At 36.4% G+C, this 17048-nt stretch overlaps 2 non-coding genes across 2 annotated transcripts; both read right to left on the bottom strand.

Annotated features, from left to right (window-relative positions):
- Positions 1-12884: 12884 nt before the first annotated feature.
- On the bottom strand, positions 12885-12956 carry TRNAK-UUU (transfer RNA lysine (anticodon UUU)). Its single transcript has one exon. It is a non-coding gene; the product is annotated as a tRNA-Lys (tRNA).
- Positions 12957-15256: 2300 nt separating this feature from the next.
- TRNAK-UUU (transfer RNA lysine (anticodon UUU)) lies at positions 15257-15329 on the bottom strand. The gene has a single exon. It is a non-coding gene; the product is annotated as a tRNA-Lys (tRNA).
- Between the last annotated feature and the right edge of the window lie 1719 nt (positions 15330-17048).

Here is a 17048-nt window from a genome sequence, read left to right on the forward strand (position 1 = left end):
GATAAATATCGAACTTATATAAATAGGGTAAAAGAACTCTTACCACTTGAGCCAACTCTTATTCTCAAGAAAACTTCAAAGCTTTAATATATCATCGAAGTGATAATTATCATAGAATTTAAAACTGTTTTATGCACTATTACAATGACATTTTATATTTGAATACGTGAAATTAGGGATGGCAAAAAAATCCAGATCCTACGGACCAGATATGGATCGCAATATTTAAGATCCAGTGGATAATTATATGGGTATGGAACGAGTGGTCAAAATCCAGATCCTACCCTTGGATCCTTTTATATTTCATTTTCTTAAACAATATATTAAGTTAAATAAATATTTAAACTATATGCTTTTTTTTTCTAATGCTTTTTCATAAATCAAACCATAATTTTTTGTAATTAATATTTTTCGGTTAAAAAAAAGATACTTTTTTAGTGTTATTGTAATATCATAAGATTTTATTTTTATGTTTTTAGAATTTTAGCTTTATTATTTGTATTTAATAGAGAAAAATAGTATGTTACGTTGCAATAAAATCAAAAAATTAATATTTTCATATTTTAAGAGAGAGTTTTCTTTACTTTAAAAAAGATAGGCTATATCCTGATCCAGTCCAGATCCTACGGTTCCCGATATGGATAAGAAAATTTCAGATTCTGTAAATATGGATCGGATATGGATCTTATAGGATCCTATTCGAATTTTATTCAATGCCATCCCTATGTGGAAGAGCCTAACGACCATTGATCACTTCAATTTTTTTTTATTCTTTTTAATCAAGGGGATATTCTTAACTCAGGAGCTTTCGATCCTAACACAGTTACTCAATTAGTTTTAAAGTCCATGAAAAGTCAAAGGGTTAATTACTACGTGTAGCATAGATAGAGCTGTTAATAATATGAGCCGGCTCGTTGAGCCCTCGGAGTGGGCTCGGTCAAACCGAGCGTGTTTCTAATACAAAATAAATAAATAAATTTAGATTCTGAATTAATGTTTCGTCTCATTAACGTAATATGAAAGCTTTTGAAGCCGTCTGTGGGAATCGAACCCACTAAGCTGAGCTAAGACGGCTGTTTGATTTAATATTGTGTTTTACTCCAAAGAAGATATTATATTAAACATAAGTGTAACACAACATAAATCTTTAGATTATGAGTATCATCTTTCATGATTCTTACCAACTAAGCTAATTGATTTCTTAGAAATTTCATTCATTAAATTCTCGTTTCTCGTTGATTACAAAATAAGAAAAACCTTAATTATATTAAATTGATTTTTAAATTAGAGAACCAATGTCATTCATATAAGGAACTTTTTACTATTGACGAGAAAGAAGAATTTTGTTGTGTGACGAGGCGGAAGTGAAATAAAAAGGGATGAGGCTTCTAGGATTGTTATTTGGAAGTGAAATAAAATGGCGTGATACTTCTAGCATTGTTGTTGTCCTTTAACTGTACATAATGAGATTTACACTAATTTTATTGTTTGATAGTGATAGGGTGCCACTCGATGGCGCTCAAATTGGGTGTCACCCTCTCACATGCATTCTTAATTGAAGAGGTCCCCACTCACCCCATGTGAGAGGGTGATGCCCAAATTGAGTGATCCGGTGGCGCCCTTTCATTTTCCAATTTTATTTAGTCTTGACACATTTATTTAGAGAGTCCAAATTTATTTATCATTTATTAATGCCTTGGTGGTCAAGAGTAGAGGTGGACAAAATTGTCGCTCAACTAGCCCGACCTGATCCACCTCATAGACCGAAAAAAAAAGTCACGGACTATGATGGTGGAAAACTACTCGGGCGGCCCCTATCCAACATGTGCATCCCTAGCCAGGCCCATCTTGTGGCCAACCCAATCATACCCGATATCCAGCGCTAGTCAAGTAATCTAGTTTTTTTTTTAGAATAATTCTAATATGAATTATTAACAACTTTTTTACGTGTTATTTTAATGAGGAAAAGCATTAGTTTAGAAAAAAAGTTTCAATAGGTAGGCTACACCTTAGGTAACCAAATGAGGAAAATTTCGATGTTTTTTTACACTATGTAGCGGATAAATATCGAACTGATATAATTAGGGTAAAAGAACTCTTACCACTTGAGCTAACTCTTATTCTCAAGAAAACTTCAAAGCTTTAATATATCATCGAAGTGATAATTATCATAGAAATTAAAATTGCTTTATGCACTAACACAATGACATTTTATATTTGAATACGTAAAAGTAGGGGTGGCAACGAAATCCAGATCCTACTCATATCCTACGGAGTGGATATGGATCACAATATTTAAGATCCGGTGGATAATGTTATGGGTATGGAACGTGTGGTCGAAATCCATATCCTACCCTTGGATCCATTTTTATTTCATTTTCTTAAACAAAATGTTAAGTTAAACAAATAGTAAAATTATATGCTTTGTTTTTCTAATGTTTTTTTATAATCAAACCATGACTTTTTTTTATTAACATTTTTGGGTTAAAAAAAAGATACTTTTTTAGTGTTATTGTAATATCATAAGATTTTATTTTTATGTCTTTAGAATTTTAGCTTTATTATTTGTATTTAATAGAGAAAAATAGTATGTTAAGTTGCAATAAAATCCAAAAATTAATATTTTCATATTTAAAGAGAGAGTTTTCTTTTACTATAAAAAAGATAGGATATATCCTGATCCAGCCCAGATCCTGCGGATTCGGATATGGATATGGTAATTTCAGATTTTGTAAATATGGACTGGGATATTGATCTTATAGGATCCTATTCATTGCCATCCCTATATGGAAGAGCTTAACGACCATTGATCACTTCAATTTTTTTTTATTCTTTTTAATCAAGGAGATATTCTTAACTCAGGAGCTTTCGATCCTAACACAATTACTCAATTAGTTTTAATGTCCATGAAAATTCAAAGGGTTGATTACTATGTGTAGCAGAGATAGAGCTGATAATAATATGAGCCGGGTCGTTGAGCCCTCGGTGTGGGCTCGGTCAAACCGAGCTCGAGCTTGAGCTGGAGCCAAGCTTGGCTAAACACGGAGCGAGCCCGAGCTTAGCAAGGCTCGGCTCGAAATCTCGTTTATAATTCTTTTTGTATAATCTTTATATTGTAATATTATTTTTATTTCAAATTATATTTTATTTAAACATTTATATATGTATATTATAATATAATTTTTTTAGTATTTTATAATCTTATTTGTTTTTTTAAAATAATTATATTTAGTTGGATGAAAGATGAGAAAGTGAAAATATGTAATGACAAAATGAGATCGTACAAAATAAATAAATTAATTTAGATTCTGAATTAGTGTTTCGTCACATTAACGTAATATGAAAGATTTTGACGCTGTCTGTGGGAATCGAACCTGCGGCCACATGGTTAAAAGCCATGCGCTCTACCAGCTGAGCTAAGAAACTGTTTGATTTAATATTGTGTTTTACTTCAAAGAAGATATTATATTAAACTTAAGTTTAACACAATATAAATCTTTGGATTATGAGTATCATCTTTCATTATTCTTACCAACTAAGCTAATTGATTTCTTAGAAATTTCATTCATTAAATTCTCCTTTCTCGTTGATTACAAAATAAGAAAAACCTTAATTATATTAAATTGCTTTTTAAAGTAGAGAACCATTGCCATTTATATAAGGAACTTTTTACTATTGACGAGAAAGAAGAATTTTGTTGTGTGACGAGGCGGAAGTGAAATAAAATGGGTTGAGGCTTCTAGCATTGTTATTTGGAAGTGAAATAAAATGGCGTGATACTTCTAGCATTGTTGTTGTCCTTTAAATGTACATAATGGGATTTACACTAATTTTATTGTTTGATAGTGATAGGGTGCCACCCGATGGCGCTCAAACTGGGTGCCACCCTCTCACATGCATTCTTAATTGAAGAGGTCCCCACTCACCCCATGTGAGAGGGTGACGTCCAAATTGAGTGACACCCGGTGACGCTCTTTTATTTTACAATTTTATTTAGTTTCGACACATTTATTTAGAAAGTTCAAATTTATTTATCGTTTATTAATGCCTTGGTGGTCAAGAGTAGAGGTGGACAAAAGTGTCGCTCAACTAGCCCGACCTGATCCACCTCATAGACCGAAAAAAAAAGTCACGGCCTATAATGGTGGAAAAGTACTTTGGCGGCCCCTATCCAACATGTGCATCCCTAGCCAGGCCCATCTTGTGGCCAACCCAATCATACCCGATATCAAGCGCTAGTCAAGTAATCTAATTTTTTTTTTTTAGAATAATTCTAACATGAATTATTAAGGACTTTTTTACGTGTTATTTTAATGATAAAAAGCATTAGTTTAGAAAAAAGTTTCAATCGGTAGGCTACACCTTAGTTAACCAAATGAGGAAAATTTCGATGTTTTTTTACACTATGTAGCGGATAAATATCGAACTGATATAATTAGGGTAAAAGAACTCTTACCACTTGAGCTAACTCTTATTCTCAAGAAAACTTCAAAACTTTAATATATCATCGAAGTGATAATTATCATATAAATTAAAAAAGTTTTATGCACTAACACAATGACATTTTATATTTGAATACGTAGAAGTAGGGATGGCAACAAAATCCAGATCCTACTCAGATCCTACGGAGTGGATATGGATCGCAATATTTAAGATCCCGTGGATAATGATATGGGTATGGAATGTGTGGTCGAAATCCAGATCCTACCCTTGTATCCAATTTTATTTCATTTGCCTAAACAAAATGTTAAGTTAAACAAATAGTAAAACTATATGCTTTGTTTTTCTAATGGTTTTTTATAATCAAACCATGACTTTTTTTTATTAACATTTTTCGGTTAAAAAAAGATACTTTTTTAGTGTTATTGTAATATCATAAGATTTTATTTTTATGTCTTTAGAATTTTAGCTTTATTATTTGTATTTAATAGAGAAAAATAGTATGTTAAGTTGCAATAAAATCCAAAAATTAATATTTTCATATTTTAAGAGAGAGTTTTCATTTACTATAAAAAAGATAGGATATATCCTGATCCAGCCCAGATCCTGCAGATTTCGATATGGATATGGTACTTTCATATTTTGTAAATATGGACCGGATATGGATCTTATAGGATCCTATTCAATGTCACCCCTATGTGGAAGAGTTTAACGACCATTGATCACTTCAATTTTTTTATATTCTTTTTAATCAAGGGGATATTCTTAACTCAGGCGCTTTCGATCCTAACACAATTACTTAATTAGTTTTAAAGTCCATGAAAATTCAAAGGGTTGATTACTACGTGTAGCAGAGATAGAGCTGATAATAATATGAGCGGGCTCGTTGAGCCCTCGGAGTGGGCTCGGTCAAACCGAGCTCGAGCTTGAGCTGGACCCAAGCTTGGCTAAACACGGGGCGAGCCCGAGCTCAGCAAGGCTCGGCTCGAAAGCTCGTTTATAATTCTTTTTGTATAATTGTAACACCCCCATACTCCAAGTGCCTTACCAGGACCACTCAGGTATAAGGATACTACCATCTCGGTTGCCCGAGGTACTGAATATCATAAGACAATAAAGAAACGTACTTTTAAAGTAATTATAGATTAAGTGATTACATGTTATAACCAAAACTAATAAAAGGAATTACAAGCTTATCATACGGTTTACAACTAAACTATCAAAGCTACTAGACTTCGTCTGACACAGCGGAAGACTTCTAACAGCCACGTGATGACTCATCCCAGCTATCCCATACGCGTCATATCATACCTGCTCAATAACTGCTCACCACCCCCGAATGGATCACCACAGCTTTTAAAACAATTAAACGGGGTCAAGATTAATCACACAATTCAATACATATATCAACAATAAGATAAACAGACATGCTTAATCACACACACACACACACACACCACCAATCAATTCCCATCATCTCGAGATCGATCGTCCACTTTGGACCACCACCGCCCGGGGGGGACCGCAGCCGTTCCCACCTAAGCCCCGCTCATCATACCGAGCGATAACCCTGTCCCATTAATGTGCACATCCCCTTTCGTGGCGGGTTCCACGAAGGGCGAAACTAGGGCGTGAAGTCACTCCCGCAAGTGACCCCACTCAGCCGAGAACGCATCTCGAGAGCCATAGAAACCAATCACAATCACAATCACAATCACAATCATCATATCAACAACTAACTACAAAGACATCATCAATATCCCATTATGGGACTAATACCGAGTAGGGAATCCTACCCGGAAAGCACAACACGCAGACGGTATCTACAAATTGTATCAAAACGGCTCCTCTACGAATTCTCCTCCTACCATACAACACATAGATGCTACCATTCAAATACTACTCATAAAAACCCCCAATTCCTAAATTAGGGTTTCATCAATCTTAACAAAACATTATAGAAATTATATTAAAAGTTTACCCTCGACGCAAGGAATCCAACGACACGAACTACGATACGAACTGACCGTCTGAACTCCGGGAATTGTCAAGAACGCGATTAGGAAGAAGAACTAGTTGCTTTCTCTCTTAAACAGGTTTTAGGTTTGTAAAAAGTGATTTAAAACAATTACGAATATGTTTAAATACCTTAATCGCGTAATTAACAAAACCCGAGAAAACTCCCCCGTAAAACCGGACACTCGATCGAGTACCCAAGGCACTCGATCGAGTACCCCCCTACTCGATCGAGTGCCCCAGCTACTCGATCGAGTACCCAACAGGTCAGAAACTATGTTATTCCGCAACTTGCCCATACTCGACAGAGTAAGGGCTACTCGATAGAGTACCCAAAGACTCATAAATACGGAGTATTACAGTCTTCCCTCCTTAAAAGGAACTTCGTCCCCGAAGTTCAACCCATACATAAAAACAACCATACAGACTCGACCAAGACACAACAACTTAGCTAAGGACTCAAGAACTCGACCGAACATAGAGCATGAACCCTTAACACCCACTCCACCAACTATGTTTACTTCCACAACATGACTCACTATACCGTATCCACCACATATATATCTCTCACGACACCAACTCCATACATAACCAACTACCATCCTCTAACGCTGCTAGCTCCATAATATCATCCACTATCAAATCCAAAATCAAGACACTCATAGACATCAAACGGAATGTTACATTCTACCACCCTTAAAAGGAACTTCGTCCTCGAAGTTTACTCACACTCATAATCTCATCATCCAACTGTCAATACTATCGAAGTATTCTCGCATTCCTAACATCAAACTACTACAAGCACGTCCGTGACCTTTAACACTATCAACCACAACATATACAAATCCGTATCTTATGCTACACCAACACTCTACTTCCAAATATACTACCATATGAACAACCATCAAAATCTCTTTTATCGCATCCTACTCCTCTTAAGATAAATGTTACGTCCTCGTAACCTACTAATACTATATCCTTAGTTATATCTTCTCATTATTCTCATCATCATCACATGACATAGATAACCACCTATACTCTAAACACTCGCCATGCATGTATCCAAGGCTCTCTTACTTAAACAATTCTCATACTTCAATTCACTCGTCACACCACCTAACCTATACCTCAATGTCTTTATCTTAACCCAAAACTTCAACTTTTCCACATTACCGCAACATGACATACCTTTCTATATAAACTATATGAAACTCCCATCATCAAAAGCATAACTCACGATCCACACTTGTTACGTGCACTCATTCCAGATCCTCAAGTTCTTTCCTTCATTACTGCAAAACTCATACATAACTTAATATGACACTAATTCCCCCAACACCCTACACTCACTGTCCCAACAAAAGATTATGAACTACCTGCCGCTTTCAGATCATTACAACACATGTTCCACGAATCATTTTCCATTACCATGTCTACTAAAGCCTTATCTAGAACAAGATCAAAATTACTGTAACAACCTCTCACAACCGTGTCCCATCAATAGAACATCACTATACCATGACAACAACGAAAACATATTCAACTCTATTTCATATCATACTCTACCTCATTCTTAACTTAACCTGGTAAAGAAAACATCAATAAGCAAGACAACTGTCTATCAGCACAAACTGACACTCGCAGAGAGCAATATCAAACAAAACAACAATCTATGTATAACTGGTATGTACTTTCGAAACCCGAATCATAATCATCCCGCCTACTCCACCACAACCGGTGACGGCATCACAACACCGCCACCAACAGCCACACCGTAGTGCGAAAATACCCGCATCACAAAGACAATGTACCGTACCGGATCACCACCCGAGGCACCATAACCACACCGATAGACATCACAACCGCATACAATTCCCATAAATACGACTCAAAGATAACTTCTCGGACAAGAAAAACTTGCTCAAATCCACTTTATTAAATCACCACGCAACATATTATATGGATAAACAGATAAGCATCTCATGAACATCCTCTCTGCCATTTCCCGGAATACACATGTGTTATCAATACACATAAAATTATAATTAGCCATGTCAAATCAATCAAGTTATTACCTTTTTGGATATCATTCAATTAAATTACCGTGTCCAACATATATATTACAGAACATTCATAAAACAACTTTATAATTATCACACCATACCACTTCTTGTGAGGTCAGAACCTCACACAAACATTTACACATATCATAGACCCGTAATCACGACCAACTAGTCAATCCTGACCACGTAAGTTACCACTCGATAAAGGTTACCTGTCGCCCGAGTTTAACTCATATGCCCCTCATAACATATTCCCCCATTCGCACAACCATCACTTCCTGCCAAATATAACCATACCTTTACTATTCAACTATTAGCATCCGCCTCATCTAACCACGTCTTATACCCTCTCACAATCATACACAACAATCAGGTCCCTACCAAATCAACCTCTTTAGGATTGCTACCTTTCTAATATACCATCACTCTTAACCACTAGTGACAACACCACAATACCACCACTGCTCGTATATCAAATCTCTTACACTCATATCAAAATAACACGGTTTTTCTCCTATCTTTGGTTATCATTCCAAATAACGAACATCAAACTCATCCACAAAATTACCTCAACATTATTCCCAATATTATCTTATTTGTGTTGTCATCCAACTCTCCACCAAATACCTCGTATCGTGCCAATACTCCACCAACTTCTTGCTCCCTTAATTCCTCGAAACTCATTATCAATCATGTTGTCCTGAAACTCCTATATAACCTTTAGCTAACATCCTCGTGACGCTATCACACATTTCAATGATTCCTTACCTTTATATCACATAACTCCGGTGAATATTTTCCTCAGCTTACTTTTGTCCTTCTTTTCTCTTTACACTCAATAATACCAATTAATAGTTCAACTCCTTATTTCTTCTAGCTAACTCTTTAGAAATCCAGTTACCCCTTCGTTGCTCCAAAACTCAAATTCCATTATTTTCTACCGACATCATCTCACTCTTTCTTACCATGGATCTTCTCTTATTATGCTATCACTCATACTTGCCACTAATCTATCCATAGAACCAACGTTTAATGTTCAAACAATTGCATCTCCCTTTTTACATCTCTAGAAATCAGAATTCATTTAATACCGTTAATTACCCAAGGAACTCACACAGTAGTTTCATCCTTTAATAAACCAAACCTCCCAAACTCACTCACTGTCTACAAATACACCTCGCGACATGTCTCCACAAAGTTCACTATATATTACTCTTCTCAACCCCTTTAAACGAACTTTCACTACATGAATCCATAACCCACACGACTCCTAACCATTTCCCTCCTTAACTCTTTACACATCTCAAGGTGCCACTATCCACATTCTTACTTTCAATCTTTTCATTCTCACGTTCATTATACTCACATCATCCCTTGTCTATATTCACTTATTTTCACATTACTCAACACACAATCATATCACTCATCCCGTCTCGCAAAACGTGCGCCATGCCTCAATAAACTATACCAATCTTCCTTTTCTTTTTCCACCATCTATCATAATCACATATAACTCATGTCCTCCCCACCGAACTCATACTCGTCATAGTGCCACTCTTTACATCATAAGATTGGGTAACTTACGCTTCAGGACCAACACATACGTAAAACAATGCATAAAGAAGTAATACAACACCTTTGAATTAAACATAATATGCAACGAATGTCAAAAGACAAACATATGACCCGAAATACGCATATGACCTGCACAGACCCCACTCGATCGAGTACCAGAACCTACTCGATCGAGTTGAGGCTACTCGATCGAGCGCCCAACATGCTCGATCGAGTGCCCCGACTCCAGAACCCAAACAGACCTTCTGATCTCTGACTTACTCGACCGAGTAGCCCGGCTACTCGATCGAGTGACCCCATACTCGATCGAGTGCCCGAGGTACTCGATCGAGTGCCCAAAAACACGATTCTGGTCAACATAACGATAAGTACCCACTCGATCGAATCAAACCCACTCGATCGAGTCATGCAGACTCGCGAATACTACCCAAATGTTATCTCACCTATCCTAACGTACTATGCATTCATTATTATTTCAACATTATGATTACAACTACGCATTCAAATCTGCGCGACTCCTCATACAATTAACAAAATAATCTACTTCGTGTTATCAAGTGCCACGTTATAAACAACCATCATGCTTTTCATCCAATTCGTCATATAAAACACATATCATTGAACCTCTATTCTTCATGTTACCACTTACCAAAAGTCAAACATTACCATCTATCATGCTCATATAACATTCAACTTTCAATCATGTATTACCCGCATGTTTTAAATTTTCACAACTTTTCAGAACACAAACCACACCCATACACTACAAATCCTATTTCCATGTTGCTAATACAACAACATTACAAATCCACTTCATCACACATCATCATATACGAACTACTTTCTTTTTCTACCATATCATTCATCATTCTCATATACTTTTCCAACGATTCCAACCAACATGTCAACCAACTATCATGCAACATGCTTTCAACAAACCATATACAGCACAATTAACGTACACGTCGCACATATACACACGGACTCCACGTTCCCATACCATGTGACTGGCTTAAGTATCATGGGGCCAAGATTTTGAAGTGAGGGCGCCTACTCACCCAAAACCTAGCATCAGCTGGGGCTCCCATTACACATACACCAGGTTCATTTTATTAGACTCCCTATGTTCATTATGTTCATTTGTTACAGGTTCCAAAATCGTCGCTCTGATACCATTTGTAACACCCCCATACTCCAAGTGCCTTACCAGGACCACTCAGGTATATGGATACTACCATCTCGGTTGCCCGAGGTACTGAATATCATAAGACAATAAAGAAACGTACTTTTAAAGTAATTATAGATTAAGTGATTACATGTTATAACCAAAACTAATAAAAGGAATTACAAGCTTATCATACGGTTTACAACTAAACTATCAAAGCTACTAGACTTCGTCTGACACAGCGGAAGACTTCTAACAGCCACGTGATGACTCATCCCAGCTATCCCATACGCGTCATATCATACCTGCTCAATAACTGCTCACCACCCCGAATGGATCACCACGCTTTTAAAACATTTAAACGGGTCGAGACTAATCACACAATTCAATACATATATCAACAATAAGATAAACAGACAGCTTAACTGTCACACACACACACACACACCACCAATCAATTCCCATCATCTCGATCGATGGTCCACTGGACCAGCCACGCCATGGGGGACCGCACCGTTCCCACCTAAGCCCCGCTCATCATACCGAGCGATAACCCTGTCCCATTAATGTGCACATCCCCTTTCGTGGCGGGTTCCACGAAGGGCGAAACTAGGGCGTGAAGTCACTCCCGCAAGTGACCCCACTCAGGCGAGAACGCATCTCGAGAGCCATAGAAACCAATCACAATCACAATCACAATCACAATCATCATATCAACAACTAAGTACAGCACATCATCAATATCCCATTATGGGACTAATACTGAGTAGGGAATCCTACCGGAAAGCACAACACGCAGACGGGATCTACAAATTTGTATCAAAACGGCTCCTCTACGAATTCTCCTCCTACCATACAACACATAGATGCTACCATTCAAATACTACTCATAAAAACCCCCAATTCCTAAATTAGGGTTTCATCAATCTTAACAAAACATTATAGAAATTATATTAAAAGCTTACCCTCGACGCAAGGAATCCAACGACATGAACTACGATACGAACTGACCGTCTGAACTCCGGGAATTGTCAAGAACGCGATTAGGAAGAAGAACTAGTTGCTTTCTCTCTTAAACAGGTTTTAGGTTTTGTAAAAAGTGATTTAAAACAATTACGAATATGTTTAAATACCTTAATCGCGTAATTAACAAAACCCGAGAAAACTCCCCTGTAAAACCGGACACTCGATCGAGTACCCAAGGCACTCGATCGAGTACCCCCCTACTCGATCGAGTGCCCCAGCTACTCGATCGAGTACCCAACAGGTCAGAAACTATGTTATTCCGCAACTTGCCCATACTCGACAGAGTAAGGGCTACTCGATAGAGTACCCAAAGACTCATAAATACGGAGTATTACAATAATCTTTATATTGTAATATTATTTTTATTTCAAATTATATTTTATTTAAACATTTATATAAGTATTTTATAATATAATATTTTTAGTATTTTATAATCTTACTTGTTTTTTAAAAATATTTATATTTAGTTGGATGAAAGATGAGAAAGTTAAAATATGTAATGACAAAATGAGATCGTGTATTTCTAATACAAAATAAATAAATTAATTTAGATTCTGAATTAGTGTTTCGTCACATTAACGTAATATGAAAGCTTTTGACGCCATCTGTGGGAATCGAACCCACGGCCTATGGTTAAAAGCCATGCGCTCTACCAGCTGAGCTAAGATGGCTGTTTGATTTAATATTATGTTTTACTTCAAAGAAGATATTATATTAAACTTAAGTGTAACACAATATAAATCTTTAGATTATGAGTATCATCTTTCATGATTCTTACCAACTAAGCTAATTGATTTCTTAGAAATTTCATTCATTAAATTCTCCTTTCTCGTTGATTACAAAATAAGAAAAACCTTAATTATATTAAATTAATTTTTAAAGTAAAGAACCAATGTCATTCATATAAGGAACTTTTTATTATTGACGAGAAAGAAGAATTTTGTTGTGTGATGAGGCGGAAGTGAAATAAAAATGGATGAGGCTTCTAGCATTATTATTTGGAAGTGAATTAAATTGGCGTGATACTTCTAGCATTGTTGTTGTCCTTTAGTTGTACATAATGGGATTTACAATAATTTTATTGTTTGATAGTGGTAGGGTGTCACCCGATGGCGCGCAATCTGGGTGACACCCTGTCACATGCATTCTTAATTGAAGGGGTCCCCACTCACCCCATGTGAGAGGGTGACGCCCAAATTGAGTAACACCCGGTGACGCCCTTTCATTTTCCAATTTTATTTAGTTTCGACACATTTATTTAGAAAGTTCAAATTTATTTATCATTTATTAATGCCTTGGTGGTCAAGAGTAGAGGTGGACAAAAGTGTCGCTCAACTAGCCCGACCTGATTCACCTCATAGACCGAAAAAAAAAAGTCACGGCCTATGATGGTGGAAAACTTCCCGGGCGGCCCCTATCCAACATGTGCATCCCTAGCCAGACCCATCTTGTGGCCAACCCAATCATACCTGATATCCAGCGCTAGTCAAGTAATCTAATTTTTTTTTTATAATAATTCTAACATGAATTATTAACGACTTTTTTACGTGTTATTTTAATGAGAAAAAGCATTAATTTAGAAAAACATTTCAATAGGTTGGCTATACCTTAGTTAACCAAATGAGGGAAATTTTGATGTTTTTTGACACCATATAGCGGATAAATATCGAACTGATATATTAGGGTAAAAGAACTCTTCCCACTTGAGCTAACTCTTATTCTCAAGAAAACATCAAAGCTTTAATATATCATCGAAGTGATAATTATCATAGAAATTAAAATTGTTTTATGCACTAACACAATGACATTTTATATTTGAATACGTAGAAGTAGGGATGACAACAAAATCCAGATCCTAGTCAGATCCTACGGAGTGGATATGGATCGCAATATTTAAGATCCAGTGGATAATGATATGGGTATGGAACGTGTGGTCGAATTCAGATCCTACCCTTGTATCCATTTTTATTTCATTTTCTTAAACAAAATGTTAAGTTAAACTAATAGTAAAACTATATGCTTTGTTTTTCTAATGTTTGTTTACAATCAAACCATGACTTTTTTTTTATTAACATTTTTCGGTTAAAAAAAGATACTCTTTTAGTGTTATTGTAATATCATAAGATTTTATTTTTATGTCTTTAGAATTTTAGCTTTATTATTTGTATTTAATAGAGAAAAATAGTATGTTAAGTTGCAATAAAATCCAAAAATTAATATTTTCATATTTTAAGAGAGAGTTTTCTTTTACTATAAAAAAGATAGGATATATCCTGATCCAGCCCAGATCCTGCGGATTCGGATATGGATATGGTAATTTCAGATTTTGTAAATATGGATCGGATATGGATCTTATAGGATCCTATTCAAATCCTATTCAATGCCATCCCTATGTGGAAGAGCTTAACGACCATTGATCACTTCAATTTTTTTTTATTCTTTTTAATCAAGGGGATATTCTTAACTCAGGAGCTTTCGATCCTAACACAATTACTCAATTAGTTTTAAAGTCCATGAAAATTCAAAGGGTTGATTACTACGTGTAGCAGAGATAGAGCTGATAATAATATGAGCCGGCTCGTTGAGCCCTCGGAGTGGGCTCGGTCAAACCGAGCTCGAGCTTGAGCTGGACCCAAGCTTGGCTAAACACGGGGCGAGCCCGAGCTCAGCAAGGCTCGGCTCGAAAACTCGTTTATAATTCTTTTTGTATAATCTTTATATTGTAATATTATTTTTATTTCAAATTATATTTTATTTAAACATTTATATAAGTATATTATAATATAATATTTTTAGTATTTTATAATCTTATTTATTTTTTAAAAATATTTATATTTAGTTAGATGAAAGATGAGAAAGTGAAAATATGTAATGACAAAATGAGATCGTGTATTTCTAATACAAAATAAATAAATTAATTTAGATTCTGAAATAGTGTTTCGTCACATTAACGTAATATGAAAGCTTTTGACGCCGTCTGTGGGAATCGAACCCACGGCCACATGGTTAAAAGCCATGCGCTCTACCAGCTGAGCTAAGACGGCTGTTTGATTTAATATTGTGTTTTACTTCAAAGAAGATATTATATTAAACTTAAGTGTAACACAATATAAATCTTTGGATTATGAGTGTCATCTTTCATGATTCTTGTAACACCCCCATACTCCAATTGCCTTACCAGGACCACTCAGGTATAAAGCTGTTACCATCTCGGTTCCCCGAGGCAATGATAATCATAAGACAATGACGAAACAACATTTAAATAGTATAAGTTTAGTGAAAGAATACAATCCAAAACCAAATGCTCAAAATACGGGTTACATGTTCTCCAAAACAACTGTCTAATCAACTAAATAAAAATGTCTGACAACTACTAAAGCTACAGCGGAAGACTCTATCATCTGAAGGTGACACATTCCAGCTGGCCCATGTATCTCGACTCATACCTGCTCAACAATTGCTCACCATCTCCGAATGGATCACCACAGTTTTTAAAACAATAAACGGGGTCAGTACTAACCACACAATTTATAAAACTCAACAATACAACAAACAACACAGCTCAATTGTCACAGATGTACTCCGAACTCAATCACCAACTCCACAATGCTGACTACACACTAAAGTGTGTAGCCTTGCCAGAGGACCCATCGCAACAGGTTACTCCTCGCCGCCAGTGGGGGGACCGCGGCTGTTCCTACCTAAGCCCCGCTCATCTCCGTCGAGCGATAAACCCAAATCCATTAATGTGCACATCCCTTCTGTGGCCGGTTCCACAGAAGGCGAATAATGGGCGTGAAGCCACTCCCGCAAGTGACTCCACTCAGCCAGGGACGCACCCCGAAGAACACAGACAGATACAATCAATCACAACTACTAAACAGCAATCAGAACCAACAACCGTCACAATACTCGTATGATAACAATCAACAACCACAAATCACCACCAAAACATTGTGGGACTAATACTGAGTAGGGAAACCCTACCTGGAAAGCAACACAGTCAGACGATCTCAATAGCTGTTATCAAAAGGCCTCCTCTACGAATCCTCCTCCTAACATAACATCACATATATCACTAACCACACAAAACTAACACAAATCCCCAATTCCCAAAATTAGGGTTTAACGAAACTTAATTAAATATAACAAATTCGGTACGTAGATCTTACCCTTGACGCAAGAATCACAAAGATGTAAAGAAAGGTGAATTCCGACCTTCCAAGCGCTGGGATTTGTCAATAATGCGATGAATGCGAAGTACGTAGGTTGAAATCTCTTTTTTCAAAGTAATTAGGATTGTTAAGCGTATTATGAAAGTGACGGAAGTGTTTATATATTAATTCGCATTATTAACAAAACCCGACAAAACATTACTCGCAAACCGGGCTACTCGATCGAGTAACTGACGTACTCGATCGAGTGCCGCCTACTCGATCGAGTACCAAGGCTACTCGATCGAGTACCCTACATGTCAGAAACTATTTTAAATCGCAAAACACCCTTACTCGACAGAGTAAGGCCCACTCGATAGAGTACCCTGAGACTCATAAAACCATAGTATTACAGTCTTCCCTCCTTAAAAAGAACTTCGTCACCGAAGTTTAAACCACAACAAAACAAAGACATACTACCACACTTCCGACACAAAAACTAAAACAAAACTCAACATAAAAACTTGCTACTAACCAAACTTAACCCGACTCAACCCCAACAAAACATACTGACACATACCGACACAACACCAAAAATGGTATAAAAAC

Source organism: Silene latifolia, chromosome 1 (genome assembly GCF_048544455.1).
Source record: "Silene latifolia isolate original U9 population chromosome 1, ASM4854445v1, whole genome shotgun sequence".
In the NCBI taxonomy this organism is placed as follows: Eukaryota; Viridiplantae; Streptophyta; class Magnoliopsida; order Caryophyllales; family Caryophyllaceae; genus Silene; species Silene latifolia.